We start from the raw sequence: 5,419 nt of genomic DNA on the forward strand, positions 1-5,419 counted from the left end.
GCCAAGTGCGCTGACTTGACCCAGGCATGCGCCCGGCGCCGCGACCCTCCGCCTGCAGCTCCTGGTCACACACAAAGTCCGGACGAGAGCTGGAAACCAAACACATTTCACTCGGTTGTTCCTTCTTCTCCTTCCCTCTCAGCCCGTGTCAGGATCAGTACCACAGCACCAGCCCCTGCAGGAGGGCTTTTCCTGGCTCTCTCTTCCAACTGACCTGAAAGCACCGAACCACAGCCCTCCCCGCACCTGCGAGCTGAAGAAATAACTCCAGAACCTCTCTGCATGAAATTACAGCCTGAGCCACGCTCGATGTACCCGCCAGCTTTGGGGTGAGGGCACTGTGCCCCCTGACTGGCACTGCCTCCTCACGGGTACAGGTGACTCCTTTCTTGTCCTCTGTTCCAGCAGAAGAAATGCTCTGTTCCCTTTCTCCTCTCACATCTTTTGCTCTACAGCCACTAATGACCCTTTCCTCTCAGCAATACAATATAATCATATGAAGCTAGCAGTGATTCAGCCTAACCTGTATTTAACTTGAATTTGCTGCTTCTTGTCAGACCCGATGAAACTTCTCTGAGCCTCCCACCTCCCTCACTACAAGTCTAAAGCTTGTAGCAATTAACTTTTTTTTTCCTTAATGCCTGAATTTCAACTTATTTTCTAAAGAAATGATCATCTCTGAGCATGCAACAATCCTATAATTAAAATAATTTGCTCTTGTAGCACAGAGGTTACATAATTGGCAACTAAGGATACTTGATATTTTAATAACAGTGAGATATATAAAAAATTCTTCTCACTTTCAGTCGTCCGTGAACAGGAGCTGCCGTGCTTTATGCCTTTACAATCTTCATCATTCCTTCTGACCTGTCATTTTCCCAGAACTTTATTTTCCAAACGACCCAGCAGCTCACTAAAACAAGCTGAACTTCTTTGCAAAGAAAATCAATCATTTCCTACAATATCTTACTAAGAAAAGTTCTGTGCTGGCTGAACTCCTATACCAGATTTCATATACAATGGCAGAACATTAAAAAAGGCTAACATTTTAGCACAGGAGCTGAGCCTGAAAATGGAATGGGTCTTTGATCTCTGAATCTGGCTGGAAATGTCATAGGAGTGGGCTTTCATAAATGATTCCTTCTAATATCAACTTTGGCAGGGGCAAAAATTAAAATCTAGCAGTGGTCTTTCCTGTAACATTTCAATGATTCTGCCTCTGACCCTGGAAAGCCAGATGTGTGACTATCTGTGCTTTTAATCACGGGACAAAAGATAATGCAGAAATTCCAGAAAATGAAAAATAAACAAAATTCCCAAAACTTGCTAAGTGCAATGGGTGGTTGAGACAGCGCTATAGGGCAGCACAGCTGGGTGGCACGTGCGCTCGGCCTGCTGGGGAGTACCCACCGAGCCTCTGCTTCTCCTTCTCTGTGGGAACTGAACTGCTCACAGCCTGCTGGCATGTTTACAGGATCGGGGGAAAATACTTTTCCTACCTTTCTTCAGCAACATTTCCAGGAAAAAAATAAAAAGAATAATAATAATGATAATAATAATAATGTGGTTTTTCTGCAGACATGAAGAAATAAAATAAAAATAGACACAATATTGTAGGAATAGTTCTCATTTTATCCACTGTCTTTTCCATTCCAGCAAACTCTTTTTTTTACCAGCACTTTCACCCAGTCCCAAGCACAAACTGGAATTCCTGAGCAGATTGCACAGACCTGACACTAACTGGCAGCAGCTTTGGTGTGTTCTCCAAGAGTACGGTAAATAAGCACCGTGCATGGCCAAGGGCTCTTTGTGGGCGATGTCAGCACCCACAGCTCCCCTCCTCGCTGCCCAGGACCCCGCCTGCCACCTCCGCAGGCTGCCCGCAGCAGCGCTCCTCGTGCTGTGTGCGTGTATGCTTATGGGTTAAAATGATTGTCTCTTAAGTCTTACTTTCTTTTTGCTTTGGACCATTCACAACTGAACTCGCTGAGTGATAACAGGGTGAAAGTTGATTGTACATTTCCTTTTATGTGTATCTTGTAAAACAAAATAAATCATTATTATCCTACACTGATAAATTAAAGTCTAGGAAGTGAGAGAAAAATATTGGGATGTGAGATGCCATTCTCTGTGATGTCTCAATGTAAAGATGAGGGTTATTTTTCACTGCAGTAAAGAAACACATTGGTTTCTCTGTATCTTCATTTTCATTGAAAAGATTACATAGCATAAACAGAATTCTGTGGTAAACAAAGAAATCAATGCAATACTCATTTTCTTTTGGAATGTAGAGTATCATGTTTTTAATAACATTACTTCAGAAAATGATATAATAAAATTCATACAGCATCTATCCAAGCTGCTGTCGCTGCTAGTCACAACTGAAATCACAGATCCTAATCTAGACTTCTTCAGCCCTGTTTTCTGCAGACCACAGCTGAGTTCCTGAGGGTTGTTGCACGTTCCCACAGAGCCACGCAGACACAGCGCCTCTGTACTTCTTCTACCAGACTGCCACGATTTATCGTTATTGCTAATGTTTTTATTACTGAAGTTTCCCTTTAGCTATACATCAGTTAAAAACGTGTTTATATACCACATCAATTACTTGATTGCACACATGTAGTGAACAATGCAGACTTTGTTCACTTACATTCAACATTTTGGGAGAAATGGTAAAACCTGACAGATCAGGACCTATTTGGTGATAAAATCACACAATAGGTTTTAAGCTTCTTGATAACAGTGATCACTGGAAAGAATCACATCCATTTAGATGGGCTGAGGATTTGGAAGCATGGCTAGTAAGGAAAGATAATGCCCTTTATATAAAATAATTGCTCTGATCAGAAGAACTTCACACATCTCTGGACACACAAGTCCCCGTATCAGATAATATCCATTACACTGTTATATTTGCTAAACTTAATTTCAATTTTGTTTATAATCTATTTCAAAACAAAACAAAAGCAAGCAAACAAACAAACAAAAGGTTAAATAAAAACCTTGTAGTCTGCAATGGCTGATGCACCATCTAATGCTTGTAAAAATGCAAAGCCAATTCAAATCCTTCAGAAATGCCGACATTTTTTTTCCTTGTGTGGCTGTAGTTCCTGAACCTGATGTTAATTCAAGTTTCCTGTGAAGTCAATGCCACTCCAGCAATCAATGAAAGCTTGTTTTATACCAGTCTTACTTCTCCTTTCTGCTACAATCAATTGAATTTGTCAAGAAGGCTCCAGACACTGCCTACATTTTTTCCCCAAATAATATTAGGAAAAGAAAAATGTCCAGCAAAAGGTATATAGATATACTGACTTTAAGTATAATTAGAATTAGAGAAACTCAGTCCTCTGATATTGCAAGTACTGACATATTTTTTACTTTCTTATTTACAAACCAATGTTTAAATGCTACAGTCTGTACAGTCTCTTTCAAAAAAAATGGGGGGGGGGGGGGGAATAAAAATTAAAATTCAAATAGGACAATACACTGCAGTTTTCACAGTGTCCTTATTCTGGCAAAACATCTATTGGCTGTAATTGGAACTTCTCTAGGGCAAATACTAAAGCCTTCAAAGTTTGCAGCAGCATTTCTCTCATGATTTATTTCCTTTGCTTTGCAGATGTGTATTAATAGAATATGGAAAAAAATAATATGTAAATGATGAATAGTTCTGAATCTTCAAGGTAAGAAAATAATGCAAGAATAGGTTACAGAAAAACTAATCGGGCCAAAATTTGATTATATATATATATATATATATATATACACACTATATATATTACTGTGGCAGGATTATTACATAATTCAGTTCTCCTTATGTTTATGTAAGAAGAAAATCAATAGCTTTGAAATATATAACTAGTACGTTAAAATCCTGCTCCAGGACTTTATTTCAGAAGGAGCAGTAAAAACAGAGGAATGCAGATGTAAAACATCCACAGAAGCAAATGTTGGCCTTGGGAAAAAGAGTGCTCCTACCTGAATATATCTGCTCTGGGGAGCTGAGCCCATCATCTAGGGACCAGAAATAATGTGTTTGTCTAAAGAGAAAACCCAAATTACTTTGAATTTCAAGCAGTGTGCATCAGTTGTAACAAACTTGCTGCAAACCTCTGCGAGGAAGACACAGCACAGGGTCTGGTTAAAGCACTGCTACGTAGGAAACAATATGAATGTTTCATTTAATATAAAATAAGTAAGGGCGGTGTTGGGTTCAAATAAAAAAATATATATATATAAAAATGAAAATACAAAGCATGAGTCTTATCAGCTTCATCTTGAGCTACAAAGTGCATGCTCTGGGTGCACCTGGCCCAAGGTCGCAGCCCTGGTGTCCCACGCCAGCCACACCACGCGTGGCAGAGCTGGGCAGCAGCACCGCGGAGCGCGCCTGGAAAACGTGCAAGCCGCTTCGCGCAAGCCCTGCGGCAGGGCGCGGGGCACCGTGCTCACCTATCCATCCCGCATCCTCCAGGGGAAAGCCCAGCTCTGCTCTGGGAAGGGCACGCAACCAAAACAGCTGCAGCACCATGAGAACTTGCATCGAAAACCTGAAAGCTGCCAGCAAGCAGCATCAGCTGCCAGGAAAGGGGCGATCGGTCTGCAGACAAAGCAGTTGGCTTCATTACGACTTTACCAGCAGAGGCTGGATCTGAGGTTTGATCCAGACTCACTACCCCTTCAGGAAGGTGCACACCGGATGAATTAAACCAGATGATTAACCACAGTAGAACTACATTTTTCTGTGTGTAGTGTTGTATCGATTCAACCCTGCTCTGAATTTAGGCAGTAGGTTTACATGCGTAGTCACCATTCCAGACAACATGGAAGGAAATCCATCCCCCACCTCCTCCCTTTGGGTTCTGATATCTGCCTTAATAAATCTTGCAAATCAGAGTCATCTGTCTGCAAAAATAACATTAAAAATAGATTTAATATTTATTTATTTAGATTTATATTTAGATTTAATATTTATAATTATATTATATTAATAATATTAATATTTAGATTTAATAAAAAGAAAAATTAAAATTAAAAAACATTAAAAATAAAAAAAATGATTAATGCTATATTATGCTATCTTAAAGACAAAACACGCACGCGCTGCCCTTTGTATGTGGATGCATAAAAACAACAGCCAGGGGAAGGTAAGGCGGTCGCTGGAAGCAGCAGCGATCCCAGTGCCGAGCTGTGGCTCCCGTGGGTGCCCAGCAGCCTCTCTGAGCAGAGGCACCCAGGCGGCTCCTGCCCAGCCCCGGGGCCAAAGCAGCACCCGTGCGCCGGTGCTTCTGCACTCGCTTCCTTGGCCTGTCTCCATCCCTCATGTCCCCTGCATGCTTGCCAGGTCCCTCCTGCAGTGCTGGGCACGGGGCCCGAGGGCACCCCTCGGGGGGCGGCCGTGCCCCCCAGCAGG

At 41.8% G+C, this 5,419-nt stretch overlaps 1 long non-coding RNA gene across 2 annotated transcripts; it reads left to right on the plus strand.

The window, feature by feature from the left end:
* The first annotated feature begins 243 nt into the window (after window positions 1-243).
* On the plus strand, window positions 244-4,786 carry LOC125183022 (uncharacterized). 2 transcript variants are annotated; one of them, XR_007164057.2, is made up of 4 exons: window positions 244-377; window positions 1,657-1,775; window positions 3,626-3,689; window positions 4,481-4,786. It is a non-coding gene; the product is annotated as an uncharacterized lncRNA (long non-coding RNA). The 2 variants fall into 2 exon arrangements; XR_010831840.1 differs by having other exon boundaries at window positions 1,657-1,755.
* Window positions 4,787-5,419: the final 633 nt, after the last annotated feature.

The sequence above is a fragment of the Anser cygnoides genome, chromosome 5 (genome assembly GCF_040182565.1).
Source record: "Anser cygnoides isolate HZ-2024a breed goose chromosome 5, Taihu_goose_T2T_genome, whole genome shotgun sequence".
NCBI lineage: Eukaryota > Metazoa > Chordata > Aves > Anseriformes > Anatidae > Anser > Anser cygnoides.